The 20,180-nt window shown below is 41.2% G+C and overlaps 1 long non-coding RNA gene across 1 annotated transcript in view; it reads right to left on the bottom strand.

The window, feature by feature from the left end:
- LOC126412407 (uncharacterized) overlaps positions 1 to 11,597 on the bottom strand; it is a 399,529-nt gene extending 387,932 nt beyond the window's left edge. Inside the window, exon 1 of the long non-coding RNA XR_007575285.1 lies at positions 11,378 to 11,597. This is a non-coding gene — a long non-coding RNA (uncharacterized LOC126412407). The remainder of the gene's footprint in view (positions 1 to 11,377) is intronic.
- Between the last annotated feature and the right edge of the window lie 8,583 nt (positions 11,598 to 20,180).

Here is a 20,180-nt window from a genome sequence, read left to right as displayed (position 1 = left end):
ACTAAATATAAAAAAAGATTGTTGCAAATGAGAAGAGTCAAACACACCATTTTCTCAATATTTTTTGATTTAGTAAAAAACGTAGAAAACCCGTGTCAGCTGTTTGAATCTCAAATAAGTATTCTACATAATTTGTCGCTTTAAAAATATGAGAGTTAATTCTTTTTACAGTATAAGGTTTAATTAGGTCCCAAACTTTCTCAGGGTATTGTATATCTGATCCTGTTCAGGGGATAATGGTATAAAACTGTTGGGAATCTTTGGATTAAATGATTCTTATTGTCGATAAAGCTTGGGGTCCGGAAGTTCATTGTTTTTATTGCCTGTAACCCTCCATATTAACTCTAATTTTTCGGATTTTATCATTGTGGTTATTTCACGAGGCATATGTAGGAGGATGCAAAATGTTGCCTGGGCCGTATTCTCTCAGATTAATTTCAGAAGTAGCCCGCACTGTGGCGCAGAACACCGCCCTTGCAGTGACTGCCACTGGACTTTGTTTAACAACCCTGTAATTATCGTATGGCCATACGTGCCGCTCTTTGTTGAACTCTCTCTGTCTCTTGTACTAATGCAAGCTGATGTAGGTCCAAGACTGAACAGCAGTAGCCAACAAGAATCTGTCTTACAACTGTTTTGTACATCAGTTCTTTCGTGGGTGAATTACATTCCCTTAATATTCTTCCAAAGCAGCACAGCCTGATTTTCCTACAAGCTGTATTATACGATAAATCCACTTTAGCTCTGTCCAGGCTATTATATTGGTGTTACTATTTCCAGTAGCTTACTCTCAATAGTATAACCGAGCACTAATGGACGTCTTAGCCTCTTCATGTGTATTAGTTACATTTATTTATTTTCAGGGACAACTGACAATAACGCACCAATAATGTTGATAGCCTGCAGTTCCTCGCGCATTTCACCACAATCCATTGCTGTTGCAACCATCCTGTAGACAACATCGTTGTCTGCGAATAGCTTAAAAACATACTCTGCAAGTCCTTTTCATGATGGAGGATATACCATAGCAGTAATTCTTATGGCTGCTGCTACACCACGTATACGATGATAGTAACAAAATGCTCGCACAGCCTTCGTTGAACACAGTTGCTTTAAATTTCACGAGAAGCACGTCTCTTCTTTCCAAGGGAACCCCTTTCAGTTCTGAGAGCTTTTCCGCTGCAGTTTCGAGTGTGGCATACCGACCAGATATGATTCCAGTAGCCTCGTGCAGTTCCTGAGAGCATTGACTGTATCATTTCTTTTGCTGTAGCTGCTTCGTAGCTCGACCACAACCATTCAATTATGTAACGCGATTTCATCAGTAGTGTAGTATGTGGTCCATCTTTATATGTATTAAAGTGACAGTTATTGTCACTTGATAGCTATATTGCATCATTACACAAGTAAGTGATACACAGTGCAAAGACCCAATCTACTAGCAAAGTTTTTGAACACTTTAATCCCATTTAGAAACATTTCACTGACTGGCAAAGTGGCTCCCGTTGCAAATTTCTACGACGCGCATTTTTCTGAAAGCAGGGTGGTTTTATTCAGGAATCCAATAAACCACGTTAGTCCCCACACTTTTGGCTACAAAACCCTACTTTTCAACATAATCTCCGTTGAATGTGGCGGCTTTACACCGCCCTACGGAGGGCCTGTGTGCGCACATGGTACCATTCTACTGGTCGACATCGGAACCAATGTCTTGCTGCATAAGTAACCTCCCTATCATCCACGTACTGCTTCCCATAGCGTGCGTCCTTTATTGAGCTAAACAGGTGGAAGTCAGAAGGTGTAAGACCTGGGCTGTAGGGTGGATGAGGAAGAAAAGTTCAATGAAGTTTCGTGAACTACGCAGACTTGTGTGAAATATTGTGTTGTCATGGAGAAGGAGAAGTTCATCAACATTTCTGTGCTAATGAACTCGCTGAAGTCGTTTCTTCAATTTCCTGAAAACTGCGCCATATACACTGTGTGATCAAAAGTATCCGGACACCCTCAAAAACATACGTTTTTCATATTAGGTACATTCTGCTGCCACTTACTGCCAGATACTCCATATCAGAGACCTTATCAGTCATTAGACATGGTGAGAGAGCAGAATGGAGCGCTCCGCGGAACTCACAGACTTCGAAGGTGGGCAGGTGATTGGCTGTCACTTGTATCATACGTCTGTACGCGAGATTTCCACATTCCTAAACATACCTAGGTCCACTGTTTCCAATGTGATAGAGAAGTGGAAACGTGAAGGGATATGTACAGCCCACAAGCGTACAGGCCGACGTCGTCTGTTGACCGACAGAGACCGCCGACAGTTGAAGAGGGTCTTAATGTGTAATAGGCAGACATCTATCCACACCATCACACAGAAGTGACTTCTGAAATTTTCCCGTCTTATTTCTTCTTCTAGTAATTTCCGGGTATGCAGCCGGATCCCATCGACATTCTGCCACGAATGTCGACAGGATCTGGCTGCATACCCGGAAATTATTAGAAGACATCACATAGAAATTCCAAACTGCATCAGGGTCCACTGCAAGTAGTATGACAGGCAGGAGGTGATAAAACTTGGATTTCACAGTCGATCGGCTGCTCATGAGTCACACATGACGCCGGTAAATGCCAAACGACGCCTTGCTTAGAATAAGGAGCGTAAACATTGGACGAGTGAACAGTGGGAAAACGTGTGGAGTGACGAATCACAGTACATAAAGTGGCGATCCAATGACAGGTTGTGGGTATAGCGAATCCTCGGTGAATGTGTATGAGAGTAGTAGAAAAAGGGGGGTTTTGGATAACTGGCTCAGTTTTTGGCAAGCCTGCCAGTGTGTGTAGTGCCAACAGTAAAACTTGGAGGCAGTGGTGTTATGGTTCCCTTGGGGTTCGCCAAAAAATGAGCCAATTATCCAAAAACCCCCTTTTCCTACTACTCTCATACACATTTTCAGGTCTAACTCACTCAAAAACAATTATTTCGTATAAAAGGTGAATGTAAGAAAACAAAATGTAATACCATTTTTTATAAAAGGTGAACATAAGGAAATAAAGTTAATACCATTTTTTATAAAAGGTGAAAAATAAATTTAGGGAAACGAATGCAAACTAAAAATAAGTTTAAAAATAAGGGCATCCTCACAAATTGCCAAATCCTTGCTCCAGCTGAACCTGGTGGTAGGGCTTTTTCTCTGATGTTACCGTTTATTTCATTTCGCCCCACTGGGTTCAGTCGCTGATGTTCTGCGACTTTCCACTCGAAGTCCAGGTCCACAGTGACGTCGGATGATCCAGCCTCTCTAGATGGAAGCTGCCCATTCAGCATCTGACACCCATCACATTTAATTGAGGGTCTGAGACAAACCGGGAGCAAACAGCCTCCTTTGCCGTCACTTTACATAGTACTTTAGCAGAAGTCAATGTTTGTATCAGAAAGGTTTATATTTCTACAGGAAATTTATTATTTTCAAAGTTTAAATCACTCAGAAGTAAACTATAAGTGAATCAGAAGCTACTGGTAACTGCTACTTTTTTTATTTTTTCAAATGGTAAATTAATGTTTTATAACTACACTGTATATTAGTATTCATACTTCATACTTTCGCTAATAGATGGCAGTCATAACATATACACAAGATGGTGGTGAATTCAGTTGCTGTAACAGGACTGCAGAACACGCGAGGAGGTGGGAGCAGTGGACATACAATGAAGTGAGACAGAAAACCAAATTATGCAAATAGTAGCTTTGTACAGCACAGCCACAGCTGACATAGACGTACACATAACAGTACACTTTGATACATGCGAAATGTGGCTAGTGTACTGTTTGACACATGTAAAGTACATCTAAGGTGACAAAGCACTTTTGGACTTGTGATTTTCGCAGGCTTCAGAATAAGAAACGAAAGTTCTCCAATTTAGGTTTTGTCATAACTTTTTAATTTGTAAAGATAATTGAATTCTGATTGCATTTTTGGATAGGCACTGTGCTCCTATAATTCTGCCACCCACAATACATGGAAGGAAGTTGGCTTACATAAGTCGCAGGGGCAAGGGCAAAATCTTCTTTGTTAATTTCTCAGACAAATATTAACCGGTTTTAAAAATTCAAAGTGCTAATATAATCCACATAAAAAGAACTATTCAGAAAAATATAATGAACACAATCAAAAATAATTAATAAGTAAGATACTAAAATTTATGGTTTCTATTTTCTCTATCTTTTTTAAAATGTTTCAAAAATTTACATAAGCATAAAGTTAACACTTCTATAATTTTTAAAAATTTTTCAGTCTTTTATGTAGAGGCAAAAATTAATAATTAAAAATTTTCAGTAAGTATTCTGAATTGAACATCGTATGTAAGATTCTACTTTCTGTACAGAATTACATATGCTGAAATTTTTACATTAATTTTATCATTAAAAGTTGCACAGACTTTCATAGTCGTTTTCTGTGATGTTACAATATTCTTCGAGTCATAGTAATGACATAAATCGGATAATTTGTCATGAAATTATGTGAACTAACATCTGTATCTGCTTTCAGTTGTGTAACTCTTTTAAAATCGAGAAATGCATCGTATGCTTTGAGAAAATTATTTTCAGGATTAATATTGCACATCTACTGTGGGAAAATTTCGTTTCTTCCATTTTTCAAATATGTATTCTGTAGGTTAACATGATCGAACAATGAAGAGACGACTAACTAATTATTTTTACGATTTGTCTGAAATGTAACAAATACAAAATATGGCATATCAAATTCTACTGAGTTATAGTAATTCGCGATATCTAATTCAAAATTATTCTTACCACTCAGTGCTGCAACTTCTACAGTTTGTAGTTCATAAAATGATATCGGAAGTTTCGGATTTTTTAGTATATTTTCCCTTTGTTCTAACTTGTAATTTGGCTCATATTTAACAACTAGCACACGAATTTCCAAGATTCTACAACAATTTCACCTTCTTTTGGTAGAATGTGTTTTATTTCCATTCCAGCGACATTATAATCAGACCATCGAAGAATAGGATCTCCAGAACTTAATGACCATGTAAAACGTACTGTTAAATCTACCTCCCACATAATTTCCGTATAATCTTTAAAATATCCACGAAGAATTCCTAAAGGATGAAGCACTTCAGTTTTTTTGCTGTTTATTTTTCCATTATTGAGAACATGTCCTTTCATACTTATTTTATCACCAAGAGATGAAGTCAAATGTAGTAAAACCTGTGAGGAAATAAAAGGATGTACAATTCTAGATAAAATATTATTTCTTTTCTTTATGGTTATATAATCAAATAGTTTTGCTACACAATTATCAATTAATTTTTTATTGCATTTGTCATTGTATGTTGGATAATCAGTGCCATTAGTTCCAATAATACTAAAGTTCATGTCTAAATGAGCATGATTAGGATGCAACCATCCATCACCAATATTTATATTAGTCGCTGTATCCTTGTTGGGCACATTTAAATTCTTTTTAGTCTTTTAATTTATGGGGAATTAGTAAAACTGGTAGCTCTTGATTTTGTTCATGATTTATTAAGGAAAAAATCCATTTCTTGAATGCAGTAAAAACAAAAATTGTGAAAATTGTAAAAGACAATCTAAAAATACATCACGGTTTGAAAATAAGTTTAAAACATATTTGTGAGTACCACATGCAGACTGACAGAAGAATTGTGGGATTTCAATTTCAGACAGAGACCTATAGGATCACAAATGAAACAGAGATAATAAAAAAACTGAACATTGGGAAACAAAATATTTTATCAAAAATGGGTGATTTCAAGTGCGTTGATCAGGATGGACATTAAATAGAATTATTAGTTTGCAGTTAGGAATAAACAGCTATATTCCACTGAGGGGATCATCTTACATTGAATTACCAGATAAAATAAAAAAAGCTCATATTAATGTGAAAAATAATGATCAAAAATGTTTTCTATGGGCTATAAAATCCTCATTGTATCCTGTAGATAAAAATTGAGAAAAAGTTAGAAAATATAAAGATGTTGATCTTAATCTTGATCAGAAACTGGAAAATACTGAATTTACTGAAGTGGTTGATCATATTCCAAAAATTGAGGGTAGAATTACTGTATCTATCAACATCTATCCGTTTGATGAACAATATCAACTGTATCCATTAAAAATTACGAAAACTAAGAGAGAGACACATATGAATCTTCTTTATTTTAAGAACGAAAGTAACTCACATTAGTGTTGGATCAAACACATCTCACCTTGTTTATGCTCAGATATCAAAATATAAAGAGGCAAAATTTATTTGTGGCCTGTGTTAACTTCATTTCTCTAGTAAAGAAAAATTAGATAAATACGCATCAAGCTGTTTAATTAACAAACCATTAAAAGTAGAAATGATAGAGAAAGGGTCATTTGTTAATTTTAAAAATTATCAGCATACACAAAAAGTTCCTATTGTTATTTAGGATGACTTTGAAAGTTTACTATTGAGGATGGACAACTGTCAACAAAACCCAGAAAATACATATACAATGAAATACTAAAAACATGAAACAAGTGGGTTCTGTTATTATATCAAGTATATTAATGGGCATTATAAAGATCCTGTTGTTTACAGAGGACCAAATTTTCATAAGAAATTTATTGAATGCTTAAAAAAAGAGGCTGAAGAAATTGGAAGAATTTATTCTGAAACTGAAGAAATGAGTTCACTAACTACTGAAGAACAATAAAGACATAATAAACGTTAAGTTTTAGACTGAGTGGATATCATTATGCAAGAAGTAATAAGAAGGTTTGTCATCATGATCATTTGACTGGAGAATATGTAAATCCATTATGTAAGAAATGTAAGTAAAGTTAAAACATCCAATCTTTGTTCTGATTTATTTATGTAATTTATCTGGATATGATTCTCATTTGTTTCTGAAAAAATTTGGGTATGATAAGAAAGAGATAGATTTAATACCCAACAATGAAGACAGGTATATTGGTTTTGGTAAAAGGACAGAAAGATGGAAAATGAGATTTATTGATACATTTAAATTTTTGGCTTCTTGACTTGACAAACTTTCATCAAATTTGAAGAGAGATCAAATTAAAAGTATTAAGTAGTTTTTGAAAGCAGAATTATTTGATTTAGTGATCAGAAAAAGGTGTATAGCTATATGATTACATGAATTCTTGGAATAAATTTGAAGGGACACAATTACCAGCAAAAGAAGAATTTTACAATAAACTGAATGACTGGGAAATATGTGACGAAGTATACAAACATGCGAAACTGGTTTGGAAAAAATTCAGTATCAAAAATCTGGGTGAATACCATGATCTGTATCTGACAACTGATGTTTTGTTATTGGCTGATGTGTTTGAAAATTTTAGAAAAACTTGTATACAAGCTTTTGATTTAGATCCTTCTTGGTATTTTACAGGTCCTGTTTTATCTTGAGATGTGGTGTTGAAAATTACTCAACAACCACTTGATTTGTTACATGACTATGATGTGATTCTGATGGTTGAAAAGGTAATAAGAGGAGAAATATCACAATTTTTCAAAAGATACATAAAGGCAAACAACAAATATCTGAGTGATTATGATGTGACTAAGATCACATGATATCAAATTATTTAGCTTATTTAGATGCAAACAATTAATGTGGTTATGCTATTAGTCAATATTTACCATATGGAGGATTTGAATGGGGTGAACCTGAATATGGAAACCAAAATAGGGGGAAAATATTGAGTTGTGTTGTCAAGATACAGACAATTATATCTACAATACACAAACTGAAGATTTTTCTGAAGACATGAACATGAAGATTTATTACTTTGATGCAATTGGTTATCTTTCAGATAATATTTATGGAATTCCACAAGTAAACAAGAGAGGTTTAGGAAAAATGAAAGATGTATTCAATGGAAAAATAATGGAAGAATTCTGCAGTGTAAGAGCAAAAATGTACACTGATAAAGTTGGTGATAAAATAGAGAAAAAATGTAAAGGAGTTAAGAAATGTGTTTTTAAAAAATAGAATAAGCTTAGAAGATTACAAAAGTTGTTTGCTTAACAAAAGAGAACAGTACAAAAAAATCAATAGGATTCAAAGTGAAAGACATGAAATTCACACACTTGAAATAAACAAGAAAGCATTGAACCTAAATGATAATAAATACATTTTCTGAAAAATAAAATAGATACACTACCATATGAACATTACAAATTATAAAAATCTAAATAAAATATTTTCTATATAAATGTAGACTCTAATCAAGAACCTATACAATGTAAGTGCCTCAGAAGATATTAAAAATCTAAGTGAGATAGGGGTAAACATTTTATATAATGTTACTGGATGCGAATATGTAAATATGGAGAAAAAACCTCTATAGAACTTAATATTGATTTTTAAAAATTTTTACCAGATAGATATTCTAAATTAATTACCGACTGGGATGTTAAGTTTTTTAAAAGTGGATAGAGGCAATCGAGATAAAAGGGGAGGAAGAAACTTAAAAATAAATATAATGAATTTTGTTGTGTCGGTAGCTGGGCCGACACCGTGAAGTAGAGATGGCTGAAAATGAACTCAAGACTAAAGCAGCCGGGCGTGAAGTCTGGAACATGAGAACTTATAAATGAATAAGAAGAAAAGTATGTAGATGCTTATTACTTATCTTTTATTTAGTCCTTGGAATACATCTCTCTTGAATACTCGTAAGCTAGAGGCACTGATACAAATGACGCCTTGCTAGGTTGTCGCTATTAACTTAGCTGAAGGCTATTCTGTCTCTCGGCTAATGAGAGCGAAAGGCTTCGTACATCTGGTCGGTAGCTAGGTTCTCATACAACTGGGCGGTAGCTAGGTTCTCGTACAACTGGGCGATAGCTAGGTTCGCGTACAACTGGGCGATAGCTAGATTCGCGTACAACTGCGGCGAGTCCACTCTCGTATCACGAGACCTGCCTTGGTGGTGGCGCTAGGTCTGCGATCACAGTGGCGACACGCGGGTCCGACATGTACTACATGGACCGCGGCCGATTTAAGCTACCACCTAGCAAGTGTGGTGTCTGGCGGTGACACCACATTCCTCCCCCGCAAATCGGCGAACGGTCGTGTGATAAGGCTTCCGCCCGCCGTGGGGAGGACCACATGTTGACGTATGCGATGAGGTGGGGAGCCTAACAACAGGCGAGGCTGTGCCACCCGCACCCGGCCATGCGGTCCGAGGGGAGCTAGGAAACGCCTGAAAAACTAGTCCAGGGTGCACGTCAACATGCGGTGTGTGCGCCCGTAATGAGACAGGAGGGACCGAAGGGTCGATTTCCATTGCGTCGGGGTAGCCGACGCGCGATGACGGCATGTGGTCCGGAGCGGGCGGGAGTTCCATGGCGGAGGACAGCTGGTCACGGGAAGCGATCGGCGGCGCGTGACCCTGGGAGGCGCTTGGCGGCTGCAACGAAGCGTCGAATGCGGGCGGCGCCGGCGGGAGAACAAGCGGCGGCGGCGGCGGCTGCTGCTGCTGCTGCTGCGGCGGCGCGTCGCCATGGGGCAAAATGGAAGGCATCGTCGGTAACACCTGGGGATGAGGCGAGCCAGTAGATGGGTCCCCAAGGCGCTGACCGGACGGCACCGTCGCTGAAAGCAGACGGGGAGCGGCAGAACCCGAGCGACGACAGAGGCGCAGCTGATTGAGATGCCGACGCACCTCACCAGAGGCCCCCAAAACCAAATACATCGCGCGGCCGAGGCAGCGAAGAATGCGCCCTGCGAGCCAACGCCGTGAACCTCGATAGTTGCGATAAAATACAACGTCGCCTGGAGCAAAAGCAGGAGTCTGCCGCTGCACAGGAACCAGATGCGGCGGATGCAGCAAAGACATCAAGGTGCGATGAGGACGACCGTGGAGCAACTCAGCCGGCGAGCGACCATCTCGGGGCTGAGAGCGATACGAAGACAAAAAGAGCAACAATGCGTCCTCCCGAGAATGCGCCTCTTTCAATTTCAACATCTGTGACTTGAAAGTCCGGACCAATCGTTCAGCGGCACCGTTGGACTGAGGCGAAAACGGCGCGGATGTCAGATGTTGAATACCATTGGCCTGGCAGAATGACTGAAATTCTGCGGACATGAATTGTGGGCCATTGTCGGAAACAATAGTCTGCGGAAGACCTTCAATGCAAAAGATAGCAGACAACGCTTGGATGGTGGCTGAGGACGTCGTGGAAGACATCCGGACAACAAAAGGAAAATTACTGAAGGCGTCGACCAGAACCAACCATCGAGCATTCCAGAATGGACCAGCAAAATCAATGTGCAAGCGTTGCCAAGGGGAAGTGGATTTCGGCCACGCAAAGACTTTCCGCGGCGGTGCGGACTGTTGTTCGGCACACGCCGGGCACGAAGAACACATATTCGTAATCGCAGCATCGATTCCGAACCAAGTACAGTGCTGACGAGCAAGTTGTTTCGTTCGCACTATACCCCAATGTCCTTGGTGAAGAAGCCGTAAAACAGAGGACTGTAACGAACGAGGGACCACGACTCTGGACTGATCATTATCAGAACGCAACAACAAAACACCACGTCGAACAAAAAGTCTCTCCTTGTGAGCAAAAAATCGGCGAACCAACGGATCCTCGATCCGAGACTTTGACAAAGGCCATTGCGTAGCAACAAAACGTAAAACAGTAGCAAGGACAGGGTCAGCAGCTGTGGCTGTAGCGACACGACAAAAATCAATCGGAAACGATTCGACCACTTCATCGGTTTCCGAATCAATGAACATGCAAGCAAGTTCGGAAGAATCGAATGCTTTATCCTCAGCAACAGGCAAACGGGACAACGCATCGGCGTTTCCGTGCTTAGCAGTGGACCGATACAAGATATCGTAGCGGTACTGCGAGAGGAAAATAGACCAGCGAATGAATTTCTGCGCTGTACGGGGAGGTACAGGCTTGGTCGGATGAAAAAGCGATGTCAAAGGTTTGTGGTCTGTGACGATGGTAAAGTGACGACCATACAAGAAATCATGGAACTTAGTAACACCAAACACGAGAGCCAAAGCTTCTTTCTCTATCTGTGAAGAATTTCTTTGCGCAGACGAGAGCAATTTGGACGCAAAGGCAATAGGGCGATCATGGGAGCTAACTTTGTGCGCAAGCACAGCACCGATCCCGAAATCCGATGCATCTACCATCAACAAAAGGGGTTTCTGGGGATCGAATGGCGTAAGGCAAGTATTAGAAAGCAACGCCGATTTCAACTGGCGAAAGGCGCGTTCACATTCCGTCGTCCAGACGAACGGAACACCTTTACGGCGTAAGCGATGAAGCGGAGCTGAAATGAAAGAGGCATTGCGCACATTCACTCACACCTTGTGATTCTACATTGTTCAATGTTCTTGCGACCTCCTGACGCAATGCGTGGGGAACATTGCGCGCTCTGAAAAATTTCGGTTGCGCGTTTACCTTCAGTTCCAAATGTGCTTCATAGTTTTTAGCGCAACCTAAGCCCGGTGCAAAAATGTCTGCAAATTCGTCACACAGCCGAGATACACTGTCTGTAGGCACAGTCTGATTCACTGATAGGACCTGATTTACAATAGACATGTTAAACAACTGACACAAGTCTAGACCAAACAAGTTCACTGCAGAAGAAGAACGAAGAACGTAAAATGACACAAGTTTTGTTTGTCCCTTGTATGTTGCAAGAAGGCTGCACTGTCCTAACACAGGAATGTTCTGTCCGGAATATGTAGTTAGCTTAACATTTGCGGAACGCTACGGAGGTTTGCCCAGTTGTTTGTACGTGTCATGATTGAGCAACGAAACTGCAGCTCCGGTATCGAGCTGGAATGGTATCACTTTGCCTTCAAAGTCTAAGTCCACAAAAAGTTTATTGTCCTGCTGACGACAAGAGCGACTGTTTTGTGCAATTGGAACAGACACTGGTACAGAATCACTTGCTAATTGACGTGATTTCCGGCGACGTCGACGCACAGTTTTTGTGGGACGATCACAGTTACTGTTAGAGAAAGTGTCACTGGACGAAGCGGAATTAACGACATGAATGTCCATAGGCGAAGGTCCACGAGCCTGAGTGTCCTGGGTTCGATTCCGGCGCGAAGCAAAGGGCCGGGAATGATTGTGATTGTCTGATCTGAGCTTTTTCTGGCAAACACTTTGAACATGTCCTTTCTTATTGCAGAAAAAGCAAATAGCTTGGCGTGACGGGCAATGTTCACGCGAATGTCTAGTAGCACACCGCGGGCATGATTTCACTACATTTGTGGGCTGGTGCGGCACACCTGGCTTAGCACGCGGCGGTCGCTGTGTCGACGTGCGCAAGGCCCGGTTACCGGGCCGCGCAGCGCGTCCAGCGGGCCGGTTAATGTTACACACGGCTGGCGAAGTTTCAAAAGATTCCTGAGCACAGTCAAGTGTGTCCTGTCTATCCAATATGTCTATCACTTGTTGAAGGGAGGGATTAACTAGTTTCAAAATTTGCTCCCGTATGCGAACATCAGAAACGTTCTGCGCAATTGCATCACGCACCATTGTATCTGAATAAGAAAGACCACAGTCACAGTCAAAGGTACAGTCCCTAGTAAGTCCTTGCAATGTTGCTACCCACTCCCTATTAGTTTGACCGGCCGTACGTTTTGTACGAAAAAACGTATACCGTTTTGCAACCACATTAACTGTTTCTTTGAAATAGGCATCTAATGCAGACAAAATTTCCTCGTAGGACAGAGTTGCTACGTCGCGTCGGGGAAACAATTTCACTATCACACGGTATGTGGACACACCGACACAAGAAAGCAAAAACGGCTGCCGCTGTTTACCTTGAATTCTGTAGGCTTCTAGATGAAAGTGGAACTGGCGAGACCACTCGTGCCAGGTCTCATCGGCGGCCACGTATGGTCGAAAGGGAGGTGCAACAGCGTTTAGTGGCAGCGGTAGCGAAGAAGCGGCGGCGGCCGCATCGGTGTGCAGCGCACGTTGACCCTGGACGAGCTGTCCAAGGGCATCCAGGAACGCCTGCGTCTGCTGATTCTGCAAGCGATAAAATTCGGACAGTACATCTGGAGAATGTGGCGAAGCCATGACACAATTAAATGTAAGCAATCAGAACACTTTAAATCGTCGCCAATGTTGTAAACGAATTAATACAAACTCTTTTGCTCGTCGCCAATAAATGTTGTGTCGGTAGCTGGGCCGACACCGTGAAGTAGAGATGGCTGAAAATGAACTCAAGACTAAAGCAGCCGGGCGTGAAGTCTGGAACATGAGAACTTATAAATGAATAAGAAGAAAAGTATGTAGATGCTTATTACTTATCTTTTATTTAGTCCTTGGAATACATCTCTCTTGAATACTCGTAAGCTAGAGGCACTGATACAAATGACGCCTTGCTAGGTTGTCGCTATTAACTTAGCTGAAGGCTATTCTGTCTCTCGGCTAATGAGAGCGAAAGGCTTCGTACATCTGGTCGGTAACTAGGTTCTCATACAACTGGGCGGTAGCTAGGTTCTCGTACAACTGGGCGATAGCTAGGTTCGCGTACAACTGGGCGATAGCTAGATTCGCGTACAACTGGGGCGAGTCCACTCTCGTATCACGAGACCTGCCTTGGTGGTGGCGCTAGGTCTGCGATCACAGTGGCGACACGCGGGTCCGACATGTACTACATGGACCGCGGCCGATTTAAGCTACCACCTAGCAAGTGTGGTGTCTGGCGGTGACACCACAAATTTCATGATCTGGAATTCACTATGTGAAATTTTTTCGTATTATGTTTTATATTCTTTAAATGGACACTACAAACAGCTTGTTTCTGTGTAGAGAAAAAGAATATTAATGAATTCCATAAAGATAAGTATCAAAAACGTGGATATCATTGGATTTGTAAATATATTAATAGGACAGAAATTAGGTGCGAATGTGGAAGAACTTAAGTCTTACCTTAAAAAACATAAAAATTCTACAGTTCAAAAAAATCTTATCTCTGCTGAAGAAGAAAGAATTAGGAAAATTTTAGGTGAAGAATGGTCAGTTTTTATTTATTTTCCTTTGTTCACCTTTTATGAAGAATTATATTTACTTTATTTTCTTATGTTTACCTTCTAGAAAAAAAAGATATTAAATTCATTTTCTTACATTCACATTTTATATCAAATAACTATTTTATCGTTATCAGGAGAAAGAAAACTGGCATTCTATGGATCAGAGTGTGGAATGTCAGATCCCTTCATCGGCCAGGTAGGTTACAAAATTTAAAAAGGGAAATGGATACGTTAAATTTAGATATAGTAGGAATTAGTGAAGTTCGGTGACAGGAGGAACAAGACTTTTGGTCAGGTGAATACACGGTTATGAATACAAAATCAAATAGGGGTAATAGAGGAGTAGCTTTAATAATGAATAAAAAAATAGGAGTGTGGGTAAGCTACTATAAACAGCATAGTGAACGCATTATTGTGGCCAAGATAGACACAAATCCCATGCCTACTACAGTAGTACAAGTTTATATGCCAACTAGTTCTGCAGATGATGAAGAAATTGATGAAATGTATGATGAGATAAAGGAAATTATTCAGGTAGTGAAGGGAGACGGAAATTTAATAGTCATGGGTGACTGGAATGCGAGAGTAGGAAAAGAGAGAGAAGGAAACATAGTGGGTGAATATGGATTGGGGGAGAGAAATGAAAGAGAAAGCTGTCTGGTAGAATTTTCCACAGAGCATAACTTAATCATGGCCAACACTTGGTTCAAAAATCATAAAAGAAGGTTGTATACGTGGAAGAATCCTGGAGATACTAAAAGGTATCAGATAGATTATATAATGGTAAGACAGAGATTTAGGAACCAGGTTTTAAATTGTAAGACATTTCCAGGGGCAGATGTGGACTCTGACCACAATCTGTTGGTGATGAACTGTAGATTAAAACTGAAGAAACTCTAAAAATTCGAGAATTTAAGGAGATGGGACCTGGATAAACTGAAAGAACCAGAGGTTGTACAGAGTTTCAGGGAGAGCATAAGGGAACAATTGACAGGAATGGGGGAAAGAAATACAGTAGAAGAAGAATAGGTAGATTTGAGGGATGAAGTAGTGAAGGCAGCAGAGGATCAAGTAGGTAAAAAGACGTGGGCTAGTAGAAATCCTTGGGTAACAGAAGAAATATTGAATTTAATTGATGAAAGGAGAAAATATAAAAACGCAGTAAATGAAGCAGGCAAAAGGGAATACAAACGTCTCAAAAATGCGATCGACAGGAAGTGCAAAATGGCTAAGCAGGGATGGCTAGAGGACAAATGTAAGGATGTAGAGGGGTAAGATAGATACTGCCTACAGGTAAATTAAAGAGACCTTTGGAGAAAAGAGAACAACTTGTATGAATATCAAGAGCTCAGATGGAAACCCAGTTCTAAGCAAAGAAGAGAAAGCAGAAACGTGGAAGGAGTAAACAGAGGGTCTATACAAGGGCGATGTACTTGAGGACAATATTATGGAAATGGAAGAGGATGTAGATGAAGATGAAATGGGAGATACGATACTGCGTGAAGAGTTTGACAGAGCACTGACAGACCTGAGTCGAAATAAGGCCCCGGGGGTAGACAACATTCCATTGGAACTACTGACGGCCTTGGGAGAGCCAGTCCTGACAAAACTCTACCATCTGGTGAGCAAGATGTATGAGACAGGCGTAATTCCCTCGGACTTCAAGAAGAATATAATCATTCCAATCCCAAAGAAAGCAAGTGATGACAGATGTGAAAATTACCGAACTATCTGTTTAATAAGTCACAGCTGCAAAATACTAACGCGAATTCTTTACAGACTAATGGAAAATCTGGTAGAAGCCGACCTCGGCGAAGATCATTTTGGATTCCGCAGAAATGTTGGAACACGTGAGGCAATACTGACCCTACGACTCATCTTAGAAAAGAGAGTAAGGAAAAGCAAACCCACATTTCTAGCATTTGTAGACTTAGAGAAATCTTTTGACAATGTTGACTGGAATACTCTCTTTCAAATTCTGAAGGTGGCAGGGGTAAAATACAGGGAGCGGAAGGTTATTTACAATCTGTACAGAAACCAGATGGCAGTTATAAGAGTCGAGGGGCATGAAAGGGAAGCAGCGGTTGGGAAGGGAGTCAGACAGGGTTGTAGCCCGTCCCCGATGTTATTCAATCTGTATATTGAGCAAGCAATAAAGGAAGCAAAAGAAAAATTCGGAGTAGGTATGAAAATCCATGGAGAAGAAATAAAAACGTTGAGGTTCGCCGATGACATTGTAATTCTGTCAGAAACAGTTAAGGTCTTGGAGGAGCAGTTTAACGGAATGGACAGAGTCTTGAAAGGAGGATATAAGATGAACATCAACAAAAGCAAAACGAGGGTAATGGAATGTAGTCGAATTAAGTGGGGTGATGCTGAGGGAATTAGATTAGGAAATGAGACACTTAAAGTAGTAAAGGAGTTTTGCTATTTGGGAAGCAAACTAACTGATGATGGTCGAAGTAGAGAGGATGTAAAATGTAGACTGGCTATGGCAAGGAAAGCGTTTCTGAAGAAGAGAAATTTGTTAACATCGAGTATAGATTTAAGTGTTAGGAAGTCGTTTCAGAAAGTATTTGTATGGAGTGTAGCGATGTATGGATGTGAAACATGGACGATAAATAGTTTGGACAAGAAGAAATGTGGTGCTACAGAAGAATGCTGAAGATTAGATGTGTAGATCATATAACTAATGAGGAGGTATTGAATGGAATTGGGGAGGAGCTTGTGGCACAACTTGACAAGAAGAAGGGACCGGTTGGTAGGACATGTTCTGAGGCATCAAGGGATCACAAATTTAGCATTGGAGGGCAGTGTGGAGGGTAAAAAACGTAGAGGGAGACCAAGAGATGAATACACTAAGCAGATTCAGAAGGATGTAGGTTGCAGTAAGTACTGGGAGAAGAAGATGCTTGCACAGGATATAGTAGCATGGAGAGCTGTGTCAAACCCGTCTCAGGACTGAAGCAACAACAACAACTAGAGTGACTTAGACCTGAAAACGTGTATGAGAGTAGGAGGAAAAGGGTGGTTTTAGATAAATGGCTCAGTTTTTGGCGAACCCCGAGGGCTGAGCCACAAAGTGAGCCAGTGAGTCAATTGCTGTGGTGTTATGGTGTGGTCGTGTTTTTCCCACTGTTGAAGAGCAATTCGGGGATGGCGATTGCATCTTTCAACATGATCAAGCACCTGTTCATAATGCACTGCCTGTGGTGGAGCGGGTGCACGACAGTAACGTCCCTGTAATGGACTGGCCTGTACACAGTCCTGACCTGAATCCTGCAGGAAACCTTTGGGGTGTTTTGGAACATAGACTTCTTCCCAGACCTCACCGGCCGACATTGATACCTCTCCTCAGTGCAGCACTCTGTGAAGAATGGGCTGCCAGTCTCCAAGAAACCTTCCAGCACCAGATTGAACATATGACTGCGAGAGTAGAAGTAGTTATAAAGGCTAAGGGTGGACCAATACCATATTGAATTCCATTATTACCGGGGGGGGGGGGGGGGGCACGAACTTGTAAGTCATTTTTAGCCAGGTGTCCGGATACGTTTGACCACATAGTGTAGTTCATAGTTGATAGTTGTGCCGTGAGGGAAGACATCACACAGAATAGCCCCTTCAGAATCCCAGAACATTGTCGCCATGACTTTACTGGCTGACAGTGTGGCTCTGAACGTTTTATTGGAAGAAGAGATGGTTTGGCGTCACTCCATGGATTGCCGTTTGATTTCAGGTTTGAACCGATGAACCCATATCTCATCGCCTGTGACGATGTTCGATAAAAAATTGTCAAGATCAGTCTGGTACAATTTTGCTCTTTATGGTCTTCTGTTAGGAGGCGAGAAATCCAGTAGCCACACACTTCTGAGTACCCAACTGTCGGTCAATTGTGTCAGCACAACCAACAGAGACATCCAGTGGTGCAGCCAGGTGCTTCATTGTGATCCATGGAACACCTCAAATGAGAGTATTCACACGTTCCAGCATTGCTGGACAAGCAAATGGGGTATGGACTGTTTCCAGCGAGCTTGTTGCAATGAAGACAGACTCCTTGCCCAACGACTCATCTTGCTTTTGTTCACGGCCACGGCTTTGTAGAGATTCTAAAAGCTCCTACAAATATCTGCGATGCTCTGGTTTTCCACAAAAAGAAACTCAGTTACAGGTCTCTGCTTGGAACGAACCTCTGTTACAGATGGCATTTTGAATGCTATGTAGAGAGGTGCTACCTATCAGAACTTCACGAAAATGTAGGGATTAATTGGGAATATTGCATGATGTTCCACATCACGTTCTGCATTTTGTAAACGGAAACTTTCATTACTTCTTGAAGGCCCCTCATATAAAAAATTGAGTCATTGCTGTTTTCACAAGCAAATTAAACACTGGCACAACGGCAGTAATTCATAAATGATAATGTAGGGAATGGGTTAGCTTCATTGCAGTAATTACGTTTTGAAATATGCTGGATAACCCAAAGCCGCTCAGGGTAGCCACGCGGTGTAAGGGCGCCTTGCCACGGTTCGCGCAGCTCCCCCTGTGAGGTTCGAGTCCTCCCAGGCATTGGTGTGAGTGTTGACCTTATTGTAAGTTAGTTTAAGTTAGATTAAGTAGTGTGTAAGCCGAGGGACCGATGACCTCAGTAGTTTGGCCCCATATCGCACAGCTGTGATCCACCAAGTGAACACGTTTTGTAATGGCAGGCACTTCGTGACTCAGTCGAAAAGATTCCAGACTGGGATCAAAATCATCAAAAAAGTTTCAAATAGATTGGAGCTTTTAATTATGTGTCACTTTACTGAAAGGTGATGCAATATAGTCGTCATGCTACAATAACCTTGTCAGTTTAATACATACACTGGGTGATCAAAAAGTCAGTATAAATTTGAAAACTGAATAAATCACGGAATAATGTAGATAGAGAGGTACAAAGTGACACACGTGCTTGGAATGGCATGGGGTTTTGTTAGAACCAAAAAAATATAAACGTTCAAAAAATGTCCGACAGATGGCCCTTCATCTGATCAGAATAGCAATAATTAGCATAACAAAGTAAGACAAAGCAAATATGATGTTCTTTACAGGAAATGCTCCATATGTCCACAATCATTCCTCAACAATAGCTGTAGTCGAGGAATAATGTTGTGAACAGCACTGTAAAGCATGTCCGGAGTTGTGGTGAGGCATTGGCTTCGGATGGTGTCTTTCAGCATCCCTAGAGATGTCGGTCGATCACGATACACTTGCGACTTCAGGTAACCCCAAAGCCAATAATCGCACGGACTGAGGTCTGGGGACCTGGGGGGCCAAGCATGACGAAAGTGGCGGCTGAGCACACGATCATCACCAAACGACGGGCGCAAGAGATCTTTCACGCGTCTAGCAATATGGGGTGGAGCGCCATCCTGCATAAACAGGTGATGCAGGTGTTTATCAGCCGGGCTGGAGATGATGCGCTTCTGTAACATATCGGCGTACCTCTCACCCGTCACGGTAGCAGTTACAAAACCAGAATCACGCATTTCCTCGAAGAAAAAAGGCCCGATAACGGTAGATGTGGTAAATCGAACCCATACCGTGACTTTCTCGTCGTGATAAGGAGTTTCCATGGCACGTCTAGGATTTTCGGTAGCCCAAATTCTGCAGTTGTGGGCGTTGACAGATCCTGGGTGCATTAAATGAGCTTCGTCGGTCCACAACACGTTACTCAACCAATCGTCATCTTCCGCCATATTTTGAATCGCCCACACCGCAAATGCCCTCCGCTTCACTAAATCGCCAGGTAACAGTTCATGATGCCGATGGATTTTGTACGGATAGCTTCGGACGGTACGCCTCAGTGCCAACCGAACAGTAGTGTATGGATGGAATGCCGGTGCGACGTACGACTGCACGAGCGCTGACTTCCCCGTGCACAGACGAACCCGCTACAGTCTCTATTTCTTCCTGAACTGCCTTGTGCTCGGTCGGCCACTACAGGGTCTGTCGTCTAAACAACCCGTGGCTTCTAACTCCGAAATCATTCTCGCCACAGCTGCATTTGTCAACGGACCTTTACCCGTTCGAATCCTCTCCCTACGGTGGCAGGATCGTAACGCTGAACTAGCAC

This window comes from Schistocerca serialis, chromosome 7, assembly GCF_023864345.2.
Source record: "Schistocerca serialis cubense isolate TAMUIC-IGC-003099 chromosome 7, iqSchSeri2.2, whole genome shotgun sequence".
NCBI lineage: Eukaryota > Metazoa > Arthropoda > Insecta > Orthoptera > Acrididae > Schistocerca > Schistocerca serialis.
Note: the sequence above shows the minus strand (reverse complement) of the source record. Positions and strands in the feature narration are given on the sequence as shown.